The 24,673-nt window shown below is 45.5% G+C and overlaps 1 protein-coding gene across 2 annotated transcripts in view; it reads right to left on the reverse strand.

Moving 5' to 3' along the window:
* Positions 1–19,188, reverse strand: part of LOC108918481 (rap1 GTPase-activating protein 1-like) — a 51,609-nt gene extending 32,421 nt beyond the window's left edge. Inside the window, exons 1-3 of one of the 2 annotated variants that reach the window (XM_018725779.2) lie at positions 19,165–19,188; positions 18,909–18,944; positions 3,079–3,178 (exon numbers count right to left, since the gene is read on the reverse strand). The gene's annotated coding sequence lies outside the window, so the exon portion shown is untranslated. Of the gene's footprint in view, positions 1–3,078; positions 3,179–3,993; positions 4,043–18,908; positions 18,945–19,164 lie in introns of those variants that run through there. The other variant, XM_018725778.2, reaches the window with a different exon arrangement.
* Positions 19,189–24,673: the final 5,485 nt, after the last annotated feature.

Consider the following 24,673-nt stretch of genomic DNA (forward strand, 5'->3'; position numbering starts at 1 on the left):
CTTCTTTCAGGATGCTGTATTTTAACTTCCATTTAGGAACCCTTTGAACAAGTCAAAAGCAGCTGAGATGAAGGAGCAGCAAATGAAAACTCTTGCCAAAGCTCCTGGGTGGGGTGGGGGGGGCAATTTGGGTGGGAAGCTGTAAGTAGAGGTGGAGCCCTTTTTGTATTTAATTGTCAAACCAGAAAGTCCAAAGATTTATCCAATCATCCAGCCTTCAGTTATGATGTACGCATGAGCCAGACAAGCTCCAGATTTGTTTTAGGCATAGAATCCCAATGATGCAAGTTCAAAACTGAGCTGTGGGTCAGTTGACTATACTACCTTGTTCTAGGACATACCGGCTGATGGGCTCTGAGATGAAAAGTTTCTCAAACAAAGACAAAAATATCTTAAAGCAAGGGTGATTTCTACTTCAAAGTTAATTTTCCAAATGTATTAAACATGAAGAAATGTTTAGGATTAAATCAGCCAGGACAGGTGTCTCCTTCCTCTGACATGGGGATTAAAGTCCCCGTGGCGTTCTGAGAAAAGATTAGACGGATGTGAGGCAGCAGAACAGTTTGACGCTGTCAAGTTTTTGGGAGGCTTTGCTCTAGGGGTGATTACACGACGACTGATCTCTGCGATGAGTGATTAGTCACGGCCCCACCACCCCTTTGCACACCAGGACGTACCGTATCAGTTTACTCAGACGCTTACCTTCCACTTGCCTAGATCCTTGTCAAGATGGCTGGGTTAAGATGCACAACATCAGAGGGTGTTTATGTCCAGGGTCAGCTGAAGAGGTACTGATGTCATCATTTGAAAAAGTCTGCTGGTCAACGCTGGCCTCTAATGACCATTTTAACTTGTGGATCCTCACTGGCATCAAAAACTTATTCTGAAACTAGTGAAACACACAGTCTGCAGTTGCTGTTGGCAAATCACCCAAGGCAAACTTTGGCTTGCAAATCACTTCCAGTAACTGGTGAAGGGCAATCGATCACTGGAAAAGCAAAACAGTGAGTACAGACGTTGCTTATTGGGTAAAAGCAGCCCATATGTTTAGGAATGACAGCTAGAATAATTTGAAAGGCACAGTGGTGTAAAGGGTAGTAATGCTGCCTTGCAGACCTTGGGCTGTGGGTTCAAATCTACCTCAAAAGGCATTGAATTTGAATGTTCATCCTATGTCTGCGTGGGTTTCTTCCCACAGTCCAAAGAAATGTGTGAGTGAACTGGTGTGTGTGCCTGTCCTATGTTGGACTGACATTCTGTGCAGACTTCACTCTTCCCTGTACCCACTATCTCAGGGGTACATTCCAGAAAACTGTGACCTTGCATTGGATATTCCCATACTTATAATGATTTTTATCATTTATAACGAATGAATGGATCGGCTAATTCCGTGTCATTAGTGGAGTAAAGTAGATAGTAATGGTCAGTAAATCATAGTAAGATTGTTTTCTTATAAATGAAATATGAACTGTATCGCAACATATGTTCAGCCATAATCCCCAGAACCATTTTTTTTCCATGCAAAATAGCCCAAGGGACTTGAAAAATGTGGTGGTAAGAGGACAGGCTAAAACCTAGGGGGATTGTTAAGCACAGAAGAGATGGGGGTCATACTTACATGAGGACCTTCATTAAGTCAAACTCTTCACCCCCTGTGTGAAGTCAGACAGCCAGTAAACAGACCACTTTTCCTATTAAACTCAACGATGGTCAAACTCAATGATGGTCAACCTCACCAATGCATGAAAAAATGCAGTATATCCTAAGCTTCAAAGGAATTTTCAGATATCTGAATATGGTCAACAAGTATTTAAAGTTAACCTGTGAAATTTTTTGGATAGGGCTACCACATAGCCTGTCCAATAGTTATGCACCTATTCTTGGTACTGTTAGCAGAGAGGCAGAATCCCAATCCCATCAAAGACACACGATCCAAGACTTGCGTCACATGTGCTAATAGTTCTTTAAATCCGTGAGTCACGGATTGGAGCTATTTATAAAGCCACTCTCGATTGAGCTAAGAAGCTCTAAGCAAACTTTCAGCATAAATTTCCTGGCACGCGAAGCGTTAAAACTGTGCAAAAACAGCACAAATCCACTTGCCAGTTATTTTGCCTGCTGTGGGTGCGAGGCAGAAGCCTCAAGCGATGCATATTTTTTGAGACAGCATTTCTGAAAAGCCTAAAAGCCCCATGAACAGGTAGTGTTTATTTATTCATTCATTCATCATGCTAAAATAAGGTAATAAGTCTTATGAGGAAGATTTAGGGAGGAGCCTCATGCGCTAACAAGGCTCCTCAAGGGATAAACAGTCATGATGTTTTTCTTTGTTTAATATGACAGAGTCACTTCAGTTCAACCCTGTCTGCCACTTTCGCTTCGCTCTCAGACTCAACAAACAAAAACAGCTCAACCGATTCCTGTAGGAAATACAGATCATCTGCCATAAATTCAGAATCCGTAGCACTAGGAAGCATCATGTGTTTTAAACCCCACCAAGCACGCATAAGTGGTTAAGGATATCACCCAACGCAGAAAACAAGAAAATAAAACCCGAGACTGCTTATGCCCTGTTCCTGGGTGTCATGCATGACTAACTTCAAGTAATAGTCTCAAATGTCCCTCCTGCACTCGCTAACCTCAAATGATCATATTAAATGAATGTGTGCGGAGGGCATTCTGAGAAGAGGCACATTTCTTCCAGGAAGTGTAATTGCCCGGTGCAATTATTTCGTAAGGTGCTCAGAGCACATTCGCTACAGATGGATCCGTTTCAGGAGAGACACAGGGTTCCTAGGCGCTCTGGGAAGGGCCCACAACACTAGTCGGCGATGCTTAAGCCTGTCATCCCATAATGTGTTCTTGCGCTCCTGGCCCAGACCAAATGAGCTGGACATGACAGACAGGTGGTGAGGGCCAATCCTGCGGGCTTTTCAAAGTGACACCTCTCCACTCTTGCAATGATAGGACAAGGGGGACAAACAGCAGCAGGTGGAGCGGACAGACGAACAGGAAGATTGAGTCAGTTGACATGGCTAAGATCCAGGAGGCACGGGGGTGTGGTCGGCTCCTCCCTACCTTGAGGAACAGCGGGTCAGAGTGCAAAGGCGTGAGGGAGGGCTGGAACACCTGGGGCTCTACTGTGTCAGAGATACGAGGAATCCTTCCATCCTGTTTCCTGTCACAGTAAACAAATGAAACATCAGTTCACAATTATTTTAATCACAAAGAAAGTCAAACAACATACGAGCATGGGCCGCTTGACGGGTTTGACGTTTGACTCCAGCTGTGAAAAGACTTAGAACTTCGAGAATTTTAGAAGACTTTTAAAATTTCGACAATCACGGTGCTTTTCACAGCTGTGCTTAAGTAATAATAAGATTCTTAAGAAGTAGCACCTGAAAAATCCTGCCGATTTCTTGGTGGACATGTCATCCTCCCTTACTGTCACTCTCCAGCTGCATATAAACTTATGAATAACTCGGAGAGAAGCCAGCATGTTCAATGAAGCCACTGATGGATTATGCGTGGTTTCATTTAATTTACATACGGGTCGTTCAAGAATGCCACAAAACGAAATAACTCCATCCATCGACAGCTGCTTGTCCCGAGCAGGGTTGCAGCGAGCCAGAGCCTAACCCGGCAACACAGGGTGCAGGGCTGAGGGGGGAGGGGACACACCAAGGGCGGGACGCCAGTCCACCACAAGGCACCCCAAGCAGGGCTCAAACCCCAGACCCACCACAAAACAGGCACCGGCTGAGCTTGCCGCACCCCCCCCATTGAAATAACTCAAAGTCAAAGACATTAGGCATATTTCAAATATTTTACATTTTGACGAAAAAATAAAAGGTTTTTAAACATAGTTAATTCTTTTTTTTCTTCATTTTTAAAACAAAAAACTAATGAAGGCATCGTAATTCACATTTTGTTTTTCAATTTCGAATCAAAAAACGAATGAACGCAACGTACACAAACTCATACGGGCCTCACCATCACTATCTCTTTATCCACCTGGATGTTCCTTCATGGATTGAAACACAATCTTTTCCATGATTCTGTCACTGAAACACTGCATACAATGTTGACATGGTGGACTGCTCTCGGATACTCTCTCAGGCCCTGAGCAAACAGAACATGCCACCCAATCTCAAATAAACCTGTTTTTCCAGTACTCCATGGTTGTTAACTCACACAGTAGATGCTCTTCTCCAAAGCAAGCCACCATATTAGGTTTGTGTACTTCACTACTTACAGATATTTACCCATTTTATAAAGCTGGGTGTTCTTACAATACGCGTTCAAAACCAAGTAATGTCATCAAGGGTGCAATTCAAACCTGAGTCGTGGGATTTCAAGGTGATAGCTCTAACCCCAATGCTACCCACTGCTCCAAACATGCATGGAGAGCTGATGTGGCCAGGGCGACCAGAGCTTCATCTTGTGTTGTAGGTTTTACCATCCATGTAGACTTAGGGTTGGGTATCACACCCTACAGAAGTGTCAGGATCCTTTGCTTTTCATTGTCATACAGCAGTCATTTAATGTTTTGATCAAAAAAAAATAAATAAATCACTTGCTTTCTATAAATTGAGCCACTTTCCAGTCAGCAGCTAATTTTGTACATGCTGCAGTGAGGTGATGATGTTGCCCCATGCAGTCCTCCTACGGCATGATTATGAGGGTTGTTAAAATGCATCACTGGTTTCGGTACAAATCCTTGCTAACTCCCTCTCCTTATAAATGCCCATTAGCCAATATAACCAAGGCAAATTAATGTTAAGGGTGGTTATGTGAGTGTTAATTAAATTCAGATGCTTCATATCTCCTTGTAATTTTGCTCAAATTTTCTAGGTCAGAAGTTCTTAACCTTTTCTGGGTCATAGACCCCTTTAAGAATCCGATGAAAACTAAGGACCCCTTCTCGGAAAAATGTTCATAAGTAAGTTCTGAGAAAATATTGCAGTAGCTTTAATGTATTGACAATTGATGACCTTCACAGAGAACGTCTTACGTAGTAAGAGAATAGCAATATTTTGGTAGACAGTGTCATTTTTCAAAACAAGTCTGCACTTAATGAACACCCGGCAGCCAACGGACCCCAGCGTAAGAACCCCTGTTGTAGATGTCAAGTCCTGGGGGAGGTGTGAAAAAATGCTGCGTAAAAATTAATTGAACTGAAGTGAATGTGCCTTCAGGATGCTTGTTCTCCGAAAAGTCATCTTAAATGGCAGTTTGGAAAGAATGGATTCAGCACATCTGTACAAAGTCCTCAAGAAGCTAGCAAGGAGTCCCTTGCGGGTCTGAACACCACATTCTGTCTCCAACCCTCTCGACAGTCGCGAGACATAGCTTACGGCTTTTATCGGAGCCAAGTTTCCTTTCTTACGCGTGATGCGCTGTCGGCCACAAGAAATGGGGCCATGGACCTCTCAGGAGACCCCAATTAACCTGAGATGATTCAAAACACTTTGACATTTCGATAAATGACACCTTCGTTCCATGTGCCGCAAGAAAAACATGGAGCAGAAAATAAATCAAAAGAATTACGGAAAATTGCTACCTGGACCCATCGATAGACGGCGTGAGTGACAACTTTAGCTGAGTGATGACACGATAAAGGAAAAACAGCCAACGTTGACATAAAGCACTGTCATTCACACAGCTTGAGCCCACACATGGTGAAAAAGAAAAAAAAAAAAGACTGAAAGTGCATTGAAGCCAAATACGAACGAGGGCACTTTCTGAGGCTGGACGACGAAGCTTAGCTCATTTCTGGTCCACCTCATTCTGGAGGACCAAGCTGCTCATGGAAACAAAATATGAAGGCGGTCTCGCCTCCAGCAACGTAGACTGCCCCGATGATCTCTGATGCTTGGAGGAAGTTCAAGAACATTTTTTGTAAGATGCATTCAAAACTCAGAAACATTTTGAAACCACCCCACAACCTTAGTGCAACACTCCTGATTTTTAAGAGTCTTGTTTTTGTTCTAGTTGGCATGATGCGACCCGTGAAGGACCTGTGATGTGTCACGAGCCCAGTGAAGCGTGAACTGGAGACTGAAGACTTCATTTTGAACGCCTTACAAGGCAAGCAGCTCCAGTTCCCTAACCTAAATACATTCAAGGAAAGCTTTCTTTTTCTCCAAGGTTCTCAATATGTGTTCATGAAAGCGCACGTCGCCTTCAAATACTTTCTCCGGGGTTTTGTTTCCTGACCTCCATTACGCTGAAAACGTGACTCATTGTGGTGTGCTACTTGTACAGTGCAACACATTTTGCACTGCCTTTCCCCCAGTTTTTACCACCTTTTCAGTCACTGTTCTGCATGAGATGTTTCAGAATGATTTTATGGTGCCTCCAGTTTGCAGGATTTCACCCCACTCGTCTTATACCACTCATAAAGACTGTGTGCCAAAACAAATTTAATTAGAATATGGGAACAGTCAGATTTACAATGTAGTATCAAATGAAGCCTAAAATGATCTGATCACCCACATCGCCTGTAATATCTGGTAAATATACCGTAAAACATCATTGCTGGATGCATCAGAGATCAACTTCATGTAAAATACTCTGGAATTTAAATGTTTTATATTTCCAGACTCAGATTTATTTTGCCTTATAATGAAGTGCATAATTTTCTAACTTTCTAATAACTGTTCATTTTAGTTGTGGTGGTAGTTATAAAGACCAAACTGCACTATGGTTCCCTGATCGGTATTTTGCCAAAGGATCCTCTTCATTCTGTTAACCTGAGCTTCAATTTTTCCAGGATGCTTAGCACACACTTACCACAGGTTCACCACAAGCTTGTGAGCTCCCTTCTCCTGGCTGAGAACTTCTAGCCACACATTTACATTAATTTATTTAGTTGATGTTTTTCTCCAAAGCAACTTACAATGTTAAGCTTCTTACAATTACTTACCCATTTATACGGCTGGGTAGTTTTACCAGAGCAATGTAGGGTAAGTACCTTGTTCAAGGGTACTACAGATTCCACTTCGTTACCAGCTACCCACACACAACTAATTTGAGCGGTGGGATCATGGATCATCCTCCCCTCTGCCACCACCAGTACACCATGTGGGCTATTGGCTTCCAACTCGCTACGCTACACTGGAGCCCCCCCGTAGAGACTGGCCAACTATGTAACAGCATGTGTGTAACAGCAGGAGGGGATTTGAGGTTCACACACACACACACACACACACACACACACACACACACACACACACACACACACACACACACACAGACACACAGACACACAGTCGGTCTCTCAGCCCTGTAGGCATTACTGCACATTTGAAAGAGACACACTGAGTCTTCCACACAGCCGCCACGCTGATGCTGTACTTGCCCACGCTGCCCCACAGGTAACCACCCCCCGATCTGCCCCCCCCCCGCCGTCAAACGCAACAAGCTGTGGAGCAGTGAGAAGAACGTTACTTACTCACCATGGTTTCATGCCAAGGCAGAGAAAACAAGCTGGATGAAGAGATCGCAGGAGATCAAAGATGATTAGGTGCAGGACAGGTGACTTGTGGTGTCACACAGGACTCCTCCTGGTCCCAGTACAGGGGAGGTTCCCTTTCACCCCTCTCTTCTTGGCACAAAGGTCTCGGTTTTGGTACTCCCGCAATCTCTCACACTCCGTTTCACTTTATTCTGCCTCTTGTGCTGCAGACAAGGCTGTAGAACCCCCTACCCCCACCTGCTGAGTGAGCTTATCCTCCCTTTCCTCTCTCTCGCCTTCCAGGCTGCAAGCTCGGTCTGTCCATCTCTCTCTCTCTCTCTCTCTACCTCATTCTCGTTCGCCCTCCCTCCTTGTCCTCCTCAAACAAAATTAAAAAAGACTAGTAATAAGGACACAACCCACGAGCCCAAAGGGTGGCCCATGCTGTGTCTGTCACGTCTTCATCCTCATTAAGGAGCAGCAGATTTTACTACGTTTCAAACAACTGAATCGTTTGCTGTGATTACGCCATTTCCCGCATAAGGGGATGCCAGTAAAAGCACACCAAATTTCACACTAACATAACTCTCTTACATCCAGCCGAAAGGCTGACAACATATTCCACATACATCTACTGCCCAAATCCTTCTCGTTCGCCACGGACTTCGGGTTCGATTGTACATTACGTAAGTTACGTATTTTCTGTTCGCATGCTGGGTTAGCAGCTAACTTACATAATTTGTACAATATGAGTCATGTTCGTATAAATAGTCGCAATAGGCTGCCATCGATGTTGGCAGGTTTTGGAATTTCACATCTCATCGAAAGCCACACTGAAAGGGCAGGTAGTCCTTAGTTTTGAAGCACACCCCTGCCCCACACACACAACCTCACTGCCTTACTAAAACCACAACTGGCAAATGAGTGAGGTCGTACCATGCTGCAACTGAGACTCTACTATCGCCCCTACCCCACCCAGTTTCACCTGGACAGGGATCGCACAGCACAAAATGAAGAGAGCAGAGCGCATGGAGCCATTGTTCTCATTATGCTCTCAGACAGACCTAAAGTGTCCCCTTGACGCACTAATCGCTACGGTTTTCCCACCAACACACACTTTCAAGTGTCCTTCTGAACTCTTCACGCTCACTAAACCCCTGTGGCCTTCCTACATTATGAATTATAAGGCCACGCTACAGTTCAGATCGCTACCTGGAAAATGAGAGGACAGAGATCGACAGAACCCTACGGCTTTTTGCCAAGAAAGGCTACATCCTCAAAGCCCGTGGTGAAGCGAAGAAACAATAGAAAGCAGGCAAGGAGCACCTGGTGGAGGAGATAGGAGAATACGCCATTAAGAATCTTAACTCAGCCCCATTAGTGTTTGCTGTTTTTGTTGCACTGACAGTCTACGCCCAAGAAAAAAGGAAATGCCAAATGCCACCAAGGGAAAGCGCTACCATTTATGAAAGGCCTTAATTCGAGATTTCATTAATTTGTCAGAAATTAAATCAAGCTGTTAGAAACTGAGAGGAAATTAAACACTCTACAATACCAAGGGCAAAGCAGGCTGTTTTGCAAAAGAGAATTCCTAAGTAATTGGCTTTCTAATTCTTACATATGTTATTGCGGTTTTGACTGCAAAGCGACGTCGGTACCATGAAGACCATCTCGGCGATACTTCTGGAAAGGGCAGCAGTGCTGGGACGTTGCGTAGAGCGGGTCAGGCTTCCGTTGACAATAAGGCCACGCTGAGCCGTGGCTGGTGAACGTGACACAAGCTGTTGGTGAGGGAGGTCCACGGCGGTCGCCGCTAGCCTTCGTAGCCGAACCACAGCAAGCGTTAAGCTTTTGAGAGGGACCTACCGTGAGTGACGCATTCTGCTCAGGAAGTTGGAGAAGCTGCGTCTCTTGGACCCAGATGCCATCCTGGTCTTCTCAAAGTGATCCATGTTCACGTTCCATAGGCAGAGTAGGACTGAAGGAGGTGACCCAGGGTGGTGGCCAGAGAGCAAAGGGGTAGGAGGGGGCAGCACACCTTCTGGATAGCTGAGGATCCCTGGCCTACGTAAGGCATAGCACAGCGCTGGATGGTGGAATGGTCCCTCTTCACGCCCCACACAGAAACAGGAAACCTGAACCGGCTCCTGCAGGTCGGTCTCCCAGCCTGCCCCCGGGGCTCTACTCGTAATGGCTTCATGGAGAGCTGTAGCATGGCGCACTCCAGAAGACCGCTTTCACTTCGTTTAGAAGGTTAGAGCTCAATCGCAGAAGAAAGATTCGATTTTGTGCCATCAGGTCTGCGCACGCCTGTGGTTAAGGGGCAAGACATCGGCATCCCAACTCTTCCAATTTAACTGTGCGACTCTGGTAATGTTCCCAGGAATTGCTGTCCAAGGCAGATTCAGCTGAATGTGATGAGTTGAATGAAAAGGGTCTTTCACTTTTCCTCGTCGTTTCCGTACTCCCTCTGCACTCCACTCTCCATTTTTCAGTCAATTTAATAAAAAAAAAAAAAAAATTAAAAAATTTAATAAGCCATAGAAAGAATTAACTCGCCAATGCAATAGAGTAAAGTGACAGTCATAGTCATTTTTCACGCATTTTTCAGTTTTAAAAAAAAATCCTACCGAGAGAAAAAAATGGTTTCTTCAGGATTTGCTTTTTTAAATTAAATATTCAGGAAACTGGAAGAAAATGTATTTCTCCCCCATGCTTCTCCCATGTCACTGAGCCCACATGTTTCCGGGTTTTTCTGTCCAACAGTCAGAGACTGAAGGATGCTGTTAATGAGAGAAAACACACTATTCTGTGTGTGTGTGTGTGTGTGTGTGTGTGTGTAGACTTGTCACACACACATTGTATGAAACCACTTGTCCCAAGCAGGGTCACGGCAAACCAGAGCCTAACCCAACAACACAGGGCATAAGGCTGGAGGGGGAGGGGAGACACCCAGCACCCCAAGTGGGACTTGAATCCCAGACCCACCGGAGAGCCGGACCTGGTCAAACCCGCTGCGCCACCACGCCCCCCTGGACAAGTCTAATAATTTTTTGAATAAAACCACACAGTATCTGCAAATGCTTTTATTTTGTTTTTGTGTCTCCCTGTCTTCCTCCCTACCTGTGAGCCCCCACAAAAGACACAAACACACTCCAGGAAAGTGCTCGGACCTGTGAAGCGAGATTACGCGTTCCTCCTCTTCCCAGCATCCCACTGGAACATGGTAATACCCCACCCTCTCACCAAGTGTCCAAAGTGAAACTCTCATCTGCATACCAACAGCCCCCAACCCTAGAAGCAACTCCACTCCCACTTTACTCATCTTAAAACCCCCTTCCCTTCCCTTCCCTCACCCCCACCCCCACGCTCTCAGCTCCTGCCTCACAGCTTTTAGGCCTCTCGCTGATCGAAGCCCTCGCTGACCCGTCTCCCGCAGCGAGACCACGGGCAGGGAGAATGACTCGGCTCAGCAAGGCAGATCGGCAAGCCCTGGAGGACCACTTGCGCCCCTTCCCTGTGTGGAGGGCGCCTTACACAGCCAACGACGGCACAGGAAATGTGTGTCAGCGTTGCGCACATTAACAACTAGAGCAATGGTTCCATCTTTACTGCCAAGATGTTTCCCTGCCATGCATCGCCCATTGGCAACATGTGCTTTAATAATTTTCCTTGTAAGGGAACAGTAAAAATGAGAGCAAAGCTCTACACATTGAAGGGTTTCCTCAGGTAGGCAGTCAGCACCGACAGCCCATGACTGTTATTCAGATGTGTACAACTGGGCTATGGGTGTGCAATGTGCCTTCAACCATGTCTTGGTATGTCATACCCCGTTTCCTCGCGGAGCCACATGGCAGTCCAAGTCCTGCTCTCCTCCCCTTCTTCCAGAACAGACGTGGGATTTCAGAGGCGGTGTCTCCACATCTTTTATTCCGGTGCTGGGCCCCCAGGGTCCAACCGGGCCCTTGTCTCAGTATAAAGGACTCGATGCTGATTTTGTGATCATGGAAAACAACAGAGCGCCTCCGAAGTGCACAGACAGCATGATCTATGGCAGCAGGTCGGTCATGAGAGTGTCTGGGTCCTTCAGCACATCGCAGAACAGAAATCAGCACAAAAGAGACTGAGGTGCAGCCCACCTTGGAGTTACTGCAAATGTTACAGAAACATATGCATTTTAAATGTAAAAATTAAAATATTAGTAATAGCAATATAATAATTATTATGCTGCCCAAAAATGTGGTAATGAAAATTTTACTGCTCTGCGACTGTGCCTCTCCTCTCCGACAGCACCGTGTTGCTGCCCACTGTACCTTATTTACTTAGGAATGTCGATCTGCCTGAATCTCATTCACAAGCAAAGCAGAAATAAGTCCGGGACACTCCTTCACTTTCCAAAGGTCACGGAGGTAAGAGCCAAAGTAAATACATCCAGCTGGCGAATAAAAGACAAACGGATCATGAGATGAAATTGGTCAGCAACTCATCCATAAGATTGCGCGCTTCATTACGCCCCCAGTGAATCTTAGCAAACTGATTAATTGTTCGAGGGCTAAATGATGAAACGCTCAAATAATTAAGTGATTGGATAGAAAATCACCAGCACAGCAACACAGCACAAAAATATAGCCACTGCAAAATGCAAACCCTCTGCAAAAAGGAAGCTGGTTCGAAAAGGCTCAAAATAATGGCCAAAATTGCCTGAAGGGGGCAGTGTCTACAGCGTGGGCTTCACACTCAGGAGATAATGTGGCAGGTCCACTGTCTCCCAACAGGATGATCCTGCTTTGGCCGCAATGCACCACTGCATTATTTACCAAGTAACTTCATAAGGGGGAAATGAAAAAATTACACACTGTCATTCGGCTGAGCGATCGTTGTAGGGACCGCCAAGAACATCTGGATCATTAGGATGAGCTGAACCTCTACTCTACCTGTAATGTCCTCTGAACCACACCCTAGGTAGTTCTCATAAGACAGGACCCCCCAAAATCCACTGCACTTGCACAAATAAGCCAAAGTCTAACAACGTGGGCAGCTGCCTTATAGTTACTTACAATTATTTACTCATTTATACAACTACCAGCTGTCCCATTACGACATTATTCGTAAAGACAGTACTGGGACAGCTGGTAGTGTAGTGATTACAGTCGCTACCTTCGGACCCAAAGACTGCGTGTTTGAATCCCACCTCCAGCTGTACTATCCGTGAGTAAGGCACGTTCCCTAAACTGCTCCGGTAGAATTTCCCAGCTGTGTAAATGGGTAAATAATTGTAAGTCGCTTTCGAGAAAAGCAATATCTAAATGAATAAATGCAATTGCAAACAGTGGAAGTGCAACTGAAGAGTTCAAGAATATTTTTTAATTTTCTCTACTCACATACAAAAATGCACAGGGATGCGTTAAAGAAGCTGGTTTATTCCAAATCAAAGAGCAGGGAACAACAAGTTAGAGTATGGTACAGCTGAGACTACGAAGAAGGTACAAGCCAGTGGTAAAGTCATTAGCCACACTTCCACGGACACACAGAGGGAAGCTGCTCATCTATCAGGCTGCTTAATGCCTATCTGCTGACCAACAGGAGGAGGCTGTGAAGTGCTCTGTGCCCCTAACGTCCTTCAAAGTGCTACTCAAAACGGACAGGGGGTCTGATCTCATGCACCCATTTTCAAAGCCATAGTGTACCATAGTACCATAGTGTTTACCGCTTCCCTCTTTTTTCCAGTCCTAATAATACGCTTGGATGCTCCCTTAAACAGAAACCACAGGCTTAAATGCCTACCACTGATAACCAGGCAACTCGTACAGCCATGTGGGTTTCCAAGGAAAAATTGGAGTCACAGTCTACTGATGATCAGGTCTGTAGTGATGCTTAGTGATGAGCTCCTGTCCAGGTAGGAAGCTGTTTTCATTTCCTGACACTAAGTACTCCCCGAGGACACTTTCCTTGAGGCTGATTAGCTTTTCCTCCAGCATCCCGAAGCCTTCCATCTCGATACGCTTTAGCATACATTAACACTCAAATGCGAAAGGGGGGGGGGGAGGGGGAAGGACTCATCAGTTCACCAGAGTTAGCTCTCCATCCCAGTGCGAATCTATCTTTTTCCAGGCACACACGAGCTCGATTCATCAAGCACAATTATGATTGTCCGGATTGATTATCGGACTGCTGCGTGCCAAACTCCCGTATCAGCTGGACCAATTTCTATTCGACAAAAAACAGTTTGAACAAGAACGATAAAGGCCATTTCCCACATAATGCAGGAAGATCAATGACAACATTCCCCTGCAAGATCACAGTCACCTTGTATCGAATAAATCTTTCAGGCTCACATCTCACAAGGTTCATGACTGGGGTATTAAAGGTGTCAGACATAAATGTTTCACTTATTTTATACCCATTTTAATGTGGCTTTTAACTGAGGTTGTTCTCAATGTATGGCTTGAGTGCGACTGAGCAAACGGTAATTTAACATATATAACATGGGGGTAATTTAACTTCTGGAGAACGTCTGCCTCAATCTCGGCTTCAAGGTGCACAGGCACTTGAAGAGAATTACTTCTGCTTGTTCTTGATTGTTTCTGAGACCAAGGCCACGGATCTGCAGAGCATAGTAAAGGAGGGCGATCATTCAAAATGTAGAGGATGTCAGCTTAAATCCCGACCTCTCTATCGAAGATGTGCCTCGGTTTTCCGAGTGCATGAGCACCAAGGGGGCCCCTTAGCTGATGGAGTGGGACAGCCTTTCCTCTACTCCAGATCCCATCTGCCCCTACCAACAGCAGCACCCACCTCAGGGTACAACAATCACCCAAACACACACACACGTACTGTATTCATACACACATTCACACATCATAAGAGCACATGTGGACACTCCTGGCCAGCTGAGGGACAATCACACCCTTATTTGGCAAAAGTGTGTCTTCCTTAACACAAGCTATTGTGTTTCCCCTTGAAACAAGGTCAGCATTAATTTGCTGTTAACGTGCCTGTTAATATTAAATGTCAGGACAGCCTCTATTGCTTAATCCAGCATTACCCCAGCAGATGTATTGGGCCCATTTACAGAAGCCCAAAGTCCACGGAGGCCGCTGTCATTCGGCCGACAAAATGATGGAGCGGTTTGGTAGCTTAAGGACCAAACACTTACCCAACAGTGCTTCCCTGGGCCTCATGTATATGCAAAATAGGACTCTGAGGACATTCCCAGCCAGACCACAGTTTAGATTGTAACAAATGATCTTCCAGCCACACTTCGAGCTTGATTTAATCTCTCAATGCCAGCCAGAGTGCAGTATCGCTCACTGCCGGGGCGGAAAATGATGGCTGTGAACTCCAATTTTCAAGCAATAAGGTTCACTTTACAAGAGCACATTGATATGCAATGACATTGCTTTCTTTAGGGCTTTCCCATTTGGTACAGAATGTTCCAGGTGTATTTCGGGTACGAGCTCAATCGCAGAGGACATTGTGCATTTGCATCTGTCAGCTCTATCGTTGGGCTTCTCGTGACACCTAGCATTTAGGGCAGGAATAGAGCGATGATGCGGTGCGACAGCACTTACGGCGATGCTTCAACAGCAATAGCTTCATCGAAACAGTAATCGCTCATGTCTACAGTGCAAGTTATCGCTGCCTGTCCTCGCACACCGAGGAAGACGTGTCTGAGTCTGACTGGCTCACTGGGCTGGAGCTCCACCAAGCCTCTGGCTTAGTGTTGCCTGGCGTGCAATAGGTGTGTGCGTTGGAGCGCTAGTCCAACATCGGCTGTCATTCCCACCCTGATATACGTTCCCATCCTTTGCTGTTCAACGCGGTTATGTTTGCTCTTAGTTCTGTATCATGGAAAATCACATCCAGATGTGAAACACGCATGGCTGACTGCTGCTTTTTCAACACCTACTCAGCTCATACAGTTTGCTCCACATCTGGACAAATAGTCCCATCTGAAAAGAAGCTGTGAGCCTCTTACTGTTCCAGAGCAATGTTCTGTCAAACATCGCTTGGCAGGTATTTGTTAGGTGATGCGACTGCCGAAGACGTGACAACCTTCACAAGCTAATTTGATAAGCAACATACTGGCCTTTCTACCCCAGCATTTTAAAGCTGTTTGACTACATTCCACTGATTGTGCAACTTGGATATCATCTGGTAAATTATGAGCAAAACTACCAATGACACGGCATCTCGACCACATCCAGTCAGTCAATGGCAGCGAGGCAGTGAAGTCTGGAGCAGTCAACAGCGCTGAAAGGGATGTAGGTTCCAGAAACCTGGGATTTTTCTAGGTAGGCAAAGGAAACTTAAAGGGCAAGGAATCTGCAGAGGGAAGGTCTACACACAAGGTGGTTGGAGCATCTTAAAAGATGTCTCAGCAACAGACTTTGTGTACAGCTGGTAGCATAGTAGTCAGAGCTGCTGTCTTTAGACCCAAAGGTTGCAGGTTTGAATCTCACCACCACTTGTAGTAACCTTGAGCAAGGTATTTACCCTAAATAGCTCCAGTAACATTACCCAGCTGTACAAATGAGTAAATAAATGTAAATATCTTAAGACTGTATGTTGATCTGGAGAAAATCTCCAGCTAAATGAATACATGTAAATGTACTGAGTGACTGACTTGCTTTCCCACCAGTACAGTAAAAGGTTCCCTGCATGCTCTTTGAAGTCTGGATGTGCTGAAAAAGCAGCAGTTTAAGACTTCAAAAAGAAAAAAATAAAAATTGTACTTCACTGTGGGTAAACCAAAGTACAATGACAGTGACTTACAACACAATAACTACTTCACTCAGTTGTCATGATAGATGATGCAATGCAGTCTGATGAAAAGACTGTAATAATATTTAAATAACATTCAAGAAGGACTCAGCCAGATAATTCAGTGGTTCCTTGTATCTTTGGTTTGGACTGTCGGAAACTGGCCTGCAGAACCAGCATGAACCTAGGTGCTCTTGAGGTACCACATGCACAGCAAGAGCACTTAAATGAAACGACCCCTCGGACCTGGCAAGTTTGTGCAAGATCCCCATCACCGCTGCTGTGACAACATTAGAGCACCAGAGTAGGATCACAGCTGATGGTCCCTGAACCCTGTGTGAAGTCCAGTCCGCAGGTTCACTTGATGAGACTCCAGGATGGACAAGTGCGTTAGCTCTTTAAAGAGAGTCTACACCTTTGGGAAGTTAGAATACCTCAAGCGGTGTATTCCAAACAACTCTTTGAGGGTAAAGAAGGAATTCACAAAGAGATGAAGCCATTTAAAAGTCATGGAATGCAGACAGAGAGAGAGAGAGAGAGAGAGAGAGAGAGAGAGATATGATGGAGCGGTTAACCTTGAATCTTCCCAGGACAGATCCGAGTCCCAAAGCCTTGAGTGTGTCTCTAAGAGGAGCACCCACAAGTTGCCTTGTTTTCGGTCCATGTGTTGCTCCCGTTAACAGATTTTCTGCATGTCTTGCCATTGCACGCTTAAAAAAGTACAGTCAGTTAAACATTTACGCTAATCTGTACATAAAGTCTCTAAGTGTCATTTACAATAACCCTACTGTTATTAGATATTTAAGTGAAGCACTGCTTTAGGGGCTACCGGGATATGGAGCATCCTTTTCTCAATCCATCAGAATTTGTTGCGATTATGGAAAGGACAGGCTGGGAATTGTGTCTCACTAACACAGGTCTAATCTGTGATCCCATGTGTCATGTCTTGAGCACGCTTTGAGCCCTCTGCTCCTTTGCCACTGGCTACCTTGGGGAATCCTCTCAAAGGCAGTGTGGAGTTGCGATAAAGGCCTATTATGTGTTATCAGCGGTGTCTTTCAGTTGACCACTGTTCCCCAAAAGTAAGAAATGCACTGGGAGGGTGCAGACACATGCTAGGGCATCACACAGGTTCAACAAGAGATCTTGTCACTGTCTGAAAAACATGTCCTCTATAAAACTACAGTGAAACCCACACATTGTCTAAACCGCTTGTCCCATTTGGGGTCGCGGGGAGCCGGAGCCTAACCCGGCAGCACAGGGCGTAAGGCTGGAGGGGGAGGAGACACACCCAGGACGGGACACCAGTCCCTCGCAAGGCACCCCAAGCGTGACTCAAACCCCAGACCCACCGGAGAGCAGGACCTGGTCCAACCCACTGCACCACCACGCCCCCTAAAGCAAAACCCATGGCACTGATGTCTTTACTTGTATGCAAGTGAAATAAGACAAAGCCCACTGCATCCTCTACGCCGGTAAACATAAGTAAGAAAACTGCTGTACAACAGGGTTCTGGATCTGAAAGAAGCTTTTCACACCCAAAAATATGTTTATAGAAGGTGAAAAGCAGCAGCGAAGACCACCAGCATATCCCCAGCTTTGTCAAGATCAGTACAGGGGTCTCAGATTCTGCACATGGAGTTCTTTGTGTAGACTTGTTATTAATTTTGCTTTATTCTCCCTTTATAACTGGTCCTTGGTAATCATACACAATGCTTGCACTCACACCTTTCTCCGAAATAAGGCAGACGGCAGCCTAACTCACTGAGACAGGCTATGGGAAAAAGTCCGTCTCCCTGTGCTACAAAATATATTTACTGCTAGAGCTCCGGTCAGGTGGCTCACAGCAGTGAGAATGAGGTGTCCAGCTGTGTCATCGCGCACATCTGAGCTCTATCACACACACACGCGCGCGCGCACTCAGATGGGGGCACCTCCGAGGCATCCAACAGGCCGGTAAGGTCCATGTGTCCCTGTGCGATGCGCGATTCACTCTGACAACTGATACCCACAACCTGTGGCTAAAATGTCACTGATTTAAATTGCAATGTGTCCCTGATGCTGCACCCTTAAATAAATTAATTGAAATATAAAGCCGAGTTAAGCACTGAAAAGGTAAGCGATGCATCGTGAAAGTGTGGACAAAAAAAATAATGCACTGCAATGTCATGTAATCCACCAGAGTTGGAATCTGGACAGACAAATATCACATACACAGTCTGAAGCTACTTGTTCCAAGTGTGGTTGAGGCAAGCTGGAGCCCAGCCCAACAACACAGGGTGCAAGGCTGGAGGAGGAGGGGACACACCCAGGACAGGATGCCAGTCCATCACAAGGCACCCCAAGCAGGACTCAAACCCCACACCCACTAGACAGCAGGCCGTGGCCAAACCTGCTGAGCCGCTGCATCCCCAAGTAAAACATTAGATAATTAATATCCATTTCTACTGCAAATCCTGGACAGGGAAATATCAAGTAGCAATACATACACAAAGGAGATCAATAATAAAAGTAAAGGAATAAACGTAAACGGAGAAATATTGGCAATCAGCATTTTCTGAGTGGTATTTTGGTCCCATTATTTATTCTCTGTGTTCCAAGCAGAGACTGATTCGAACGTGAGCGCTCTCAAATCACATCCTTTCACTTTCAACTTGAACAATTGAAGAAGAAGAAGAGCACTCACCATGTACTTTTTGCCCTGGAGAAGTTCTTCTCTGCCCTGTAAGAGAACAGAGGAGCGTGGTTAAAAAGGGCAGCTGTCAGCTAATCCAGTTCCATCAGTGCAAATCGAACCCACTTTAAAGGACCATGAAAGGGGCATGAAGGTAAATTCACACCTAGTGGTACTACAGACTACTGAGTGAAACGCTAAACTGTACATAACGCAATTATACACTGTTTATCATATTGGTCCCCAGTGAACAAGGGCCCCTGTTCACCTCCACAAGACAAACAGCAAGGAGGACGACAATATGGCCCGACGGCAGCACCATAGAGAAAAATAACCGATTAATTGAATGAACTCCGGTGGTAAGTCTCCAGGTTTTCATCTCACCTACGATACATGCGAAGGGAAAGCAGTGGACATTTGGGAAGTTCCTGCCATGAACTACGCCCACTGACAAATGTTCCCAATGCCATTTCTCGTACTGCTGCCACGGCTCACGCGCAGCAGTCATTCGCGCAGATCCTCGCGTCCACCTGGTTCTCCTTCAACACGACAGGAGAGCACTTTCCAGTCTGGCAAAATGGGTCGCTTCCCTACAATATCCCTGAGACAGGCTACCACTGCCCTGTCGTCCTGCTTGGCGAGAGCGGAGGGTTTCCAAGGCAACAGCACAGACAGATGTGCCAGCAGGTTGGCGTGCAGGGTTTTGAAACGGTCTTCCTGCCTGCAAACAGCACAACGCACTTCTCTGCGAGTTCCAGTCCCAGCAGAGATGATCTCTCTAATGTGTCTTTCATAGTGCGACTGCTGAGATTCACCTTTGCCTACATTTTCACACCAGCAGATTACCCTCTTAGAGCAAAATTCACCCACAACCCACAGTATGTTATACCTACAGTGTAAATAGACACTAGATATAGTAACATATGAAACTTTTTTTTTTTCCTATTCTGCTTGCATAACCTACAACTCTAGATTATTAATAATCCACATTTTTATATCCGGTTAAAAAGCAGCTCCCCTTCTTTCTTTCTGTTCTCCTGATGATCTTTTGATCAAATAATAAATAAATACACACACAGACTGAAACCACTTGTCCCAAGTGGAGTCGCGGTGAACCGGAGCCTAACCCGGCAACACAGGGCATAGGGCTGGAGGGGAGGGGGACACACGCAGCAAGTTTTGCCGGGTCCTGCTCTCTGGAAGGTCTGGGGTTCGAGTCCTGCTTGGGGTGCCTTGCAACAGACTGGCGTCCCGTCCTGGGTGTGTCCACTCCCCCTCCAGCCTTGCGCCCTGTGTTGCCGGGTTAGGCTCCGGTTCACCGCAAACCCGCTCGGGACGAGCGTTTTCAGACAATGTGTGTAATTAATGACACACGAACACAAGCGAGTACTGGTCGGACCGTCTACAACCACACGGTGATTGTGCAAAAGGTTGGTAAATGGTCATATTGCTTAATGACCGGCAGACCCTCAGGTTCAAAAACAGTTTGTTACAGACAATTTAATCACTGGTATAATATGTTCGCAATTTACTTATGGTTCGGCAAACATCTGCAAGGAGTGTTTGGAACCAAAGTCATTTCACGAAAGAGGAAGACAACTAAACCCTACTGTGTTTCTGTGAAGGGGCTCATCCGAGGCCTGCCGTTACACCTGATCTGCTTTGGCTTTGCCTGCAGAACCAGATGTGCCCGCTGAGGTCCATTCCAAACCGGACCGAACAAAGACCAATTACGGCACCTCCCGCAGCCACAAGTAAAGCAAAACTCCAATGAAAGGCTGCTGAAAGAAAAGGGAGGGAAAATCCTGCTGGTCTCAGAAAAGTGTTTTATGACTTGTTTCTGGCCTGAAAGGTGCAGGAGACCATCACTCCTGTAATGAGCAAACACTTCTGTTTGTTCTGTGTGTTTGCAGAGCCACAGTAAATGGAAAATCGCCTTGTAGGTGTCGCCCGCAAGAAAAATTGACCACAAGTGGCTACCAGCGCCATGAGGCAGGTGCCGCAAAGAGTTCATGTCCTACGGAGGATTTCCAGCTGAGCTTTAGCAACTAATGGATGGAGTCGCTGGTTATTAATCCGCTCTCACATGAGCCCTCCTGGGTTCACTAAATCTGTGGCAACCCATTAAACTCATCCATCCCAGGCACAAACACTACAGTACATAAGTACATTACAAGTGCGCTGTGCACTGCTGAGTTGTACAATTTCCTATTGTGTCATTTTCTCACTTTTTGTGTTATGATTTGCTACGTCTGAAAATGACAACGGATTAAAGGAAGTATGTGGCTGGATTGCAATCCGTGAGCTGTAGCCCACTGGCCATGTGCGAATGCAATGTGGTAAAAATACAATAGCTGTCCTTTGCCAATAGATGGTTTTACAGGGCAGAAGAGCGACTATACTTGGTGACTAAGGTGACAGATGACAGACAGCCCATCATCACAACTTGTTTTGACAACATTATTTAAAAATCTGCCTTTTCCTGTGTTAGGGCTGGCTGTCTTCAAAGGTGACCGTCTTCTTGAGAGAATGCCACTTGTGGTCTTTAACAGTGCCGATGATTCTTGCTGCCGGCTGCCCAAGGATAAGGAATCTGTCTGAAGTAATACTTTTCCTGGTGGGGGTCATGTTTAAATACAGCCCTTGAGTCTCAGTCGGAGGCCCATCTGTTCAGATTGGCCTCCAGGGCACTCCGGCGCATCGCTTTCTAGGAATAGATGGCGTCGTCCCACCTCCGGCGTCCCCAGCATGTCTACCCCTCTGCCTAAAGCCAACACAGGATTTCCAGTGGAACCCAGCGCACCATGTGCCTCTCATAGCTATTTGCAGTCGTGCTATTTTAAGGTTGCATCCCGATTTGAGTTGCAGGACCCCACCGGTTTGGTTTCTTTAAACAAGTCACACGAACGTCGCCTCTTTGAACAGCCAGAGTTTTGTTTGATGGGACAGTATTAATGGAGAAGCTTCAGGATGAGGTCAGAAATCAACATTTCACTGCCTAACAGACACTTTATTCATTTTTTCATTATTACATTTATTCACTTAGATGATGGTTTTATCCAAAGTGACTTACAGTGTTAAGTTACTTACAATTATTTACCCATTTATAATGCTATCAGCTGTCTCATTACTACATTATCCATAAACACAGTAGAGGGACAGCTGGTAGTGTAGGGGTTGGAGTTGTTGCTTTTGAATCCAAAGGTGACAGGTTCAAATTCCCCCCAGTTGTAGTATCCTTGAGCAAAATACCTGTCCTGAATTTCTCCAGTAAAATTACTCAGCTTTATAAATGGTCAGTACGGAAGCCACGTCGCTGCTCATTTTACCATGTATGGAAAACCGCACATTTCTAAAGTGGTGTCAGCATAGCGGCTGTAAGGGCAGTGGTCCGGCAACGTACGCATACTTCAGCAAAGAACAAGCATAACCCTGGAAATCCAATGAGCGTTTCAAAGTCAGGAAAGGGACAGGAACCAGTGACTTCTTGGCACCTCGTTTCATCAGAGCGGGCAAGGATCCTGAAAAGGAACTTATGCTCTAGGTGCAAGGCTCACACTTCCCCCTGGTTCAGTAGTATGTCTGTCTGAAGTGTCAGTGCTGGCTGCTATTGATTCTGCTGAAGATCAACCAAGGAATCCTTCTGCATTCTTCACATTCTTGTGATGAGAGCCAAGGATGGCAATGGGTCCGAAGGGAACAGCTGGTTTTGCAAGAGATCTCACCTTTCTCTGAGGCTCTGTTTTATGCTCTCTGCAGGCTGGCCTTGCCTGGTTGGTGGTCAGATCCAGATCAAGCCAGAACCTTCTGGCAAGCCCTCCTGTAACTAGGACACTGCTGCAGTCTGACTTCACATCCAAGCCAACTGGTCTAGGGGGGCGCCACTGTGGTAGTGGTCCTTATGTAACGAGAAGGTCTCTTCTAGTTGTACACAACATCTGACCCCTTCTCAAAAACAACATGTGGTCATGATCAGTAGAACCAAGTATTTCAAGTAGGTCAAACTAACTGATGACCAGCTGGTTGGCACACACATTCCAAAGAAGAGGGAATGAGTGAGATGGGTCAGAGGGTAGACCGGGCCAAGCAGAAATCCACACACTAGTATAATGTAGCAAAAGGCAGACACATGGAGCACATAATAACGAACAACCAAGCACTGCAGGTGGTCTCTTTGTTTCAGCCCTAGTGTTGCACAACCTGATGTTTCTTTCATACGGCTGCTGGAATAGATCACCTGCTTTTCCTTGATCAGTGATGATCTGTACTTTTTTTTTTTTTTTAATCCTTTGAAAACCTCTCTTGGGTTTCCTAAAAGCTCAGAGGAGTCATACTTAGCATTCAACACTAAAGAAGTCTATACTTCATCATTCTGGACTGGCTGTCAACATAATTGCTTTGATACACAACACGTACACTTTACACAGTGTCACACATTCTTTTCTGTGTTGACCGATGGAAAAATCGGGCTTCTTCCTGCTGTAAATTGTGACTTAAAAATACGCTTCTCTCAAAATAATGGACAAACTGTCATATATTCATATTTCCTAGAAGTCAATCAGGTACATTACAGCAAAGGAAACATCCCAACAAAACTAGCCAAAATGTAACTAGTCTAGTGTGGTGATTGCGGGAATTCTCAGAAATTGCTCATACAGGTGGTGGGGGGAGGATTTGTCTCAGTGTCTTAGAATAAAAATGTTTTTTTATTTTTTATTTTTTAACATAAAAATATAAAAAAGCAACAATGACATGACTGTGTTTATACTAAATGCTTGATGTTTGAATCTCATGTTTTGTTTTGTCACTTATCACATCTCCTCAGGATGGAATACACTCGCTCTGATATACCCTGTTTTCGCTTGTACATGGAAGTCACAGTTTTTTCTTGACAAGACTATAAAATTATCAGAGGTGTTACTAGAAATACCCCGTTAACTCATGTTTTTAAGACACTCACACTCTCACTCACACACACACACACACACACACACACACACACACACACACACCATGCCAGAGGCTGGGTGTTCAACATGGTGGGATGCAACTTGGGGGGGGGGGTGTCATGGTCACGTGTTCAACACTGTGGCAGAGCAAGGACACAGAGAGGGCAGATGATGGAGCAGGGGTTAGAGCTACTGCCTTTAGTCCCAAAGGTCGCAAGTTGAAATCCCAGCTGTAGTACCCTTGAGCAAGGTACTTACCCTAAATTTGTCTTGTACAAATTATGCTGCTATGTAAACAGTTTTAGTCACTTTGCAGAAAAGTGCCGGTTAAATTAATACATGTACATGAGACTGGAGCAGCACATATTTGTCCAGGTACGCTGGTGAACCAAAGGTTCGAGTCAGAGTTGTGAACGCTTCCGTGCACACGGTTACACAGCAGTCTCGTAGACTCCTCTCTCAACCACGTCCCTTTCACTGTGTGAAAACACACAGGTGGGTTTACCCTAGGACTGCACCTAAACAACACACACTTAACACACTACAAACTAAGTGAAATATTGACAACCTTGCAACGGAAATGTTTGGATGACAATCCTGACAATGTGTACACGACACACCATAATGCTTATCAGGGTTCAGGGGACATTAACCAGAGCAAACAGGAACCGAGCCGGACAGCCGTGGGGTCTCCTGTCCAACACGCTGTTGTTTGTGGACTGCTGGAGCCAGACAGAAGCCCGAGTCCTTATGGGTCCAAGGCCCAAGGCAATCCGAGAGTGAACAAGATGGAACAGCTGCAGCACTGGGCTTTATGACACAAAATCA

This window comes from Scleropages formosus, chromosome 22 (genome assembly GCF_900964775.1).
Source record: "Scleropages formosus chromosome 22, fSclFor1.1, whole genome shotgun sequence".
NCBI lineage: Eukaryota > Metazoa > Chordata > Actinopteri > Osteoglossiformes > Osteoglossidae > Scleropages > Scleropages formosus.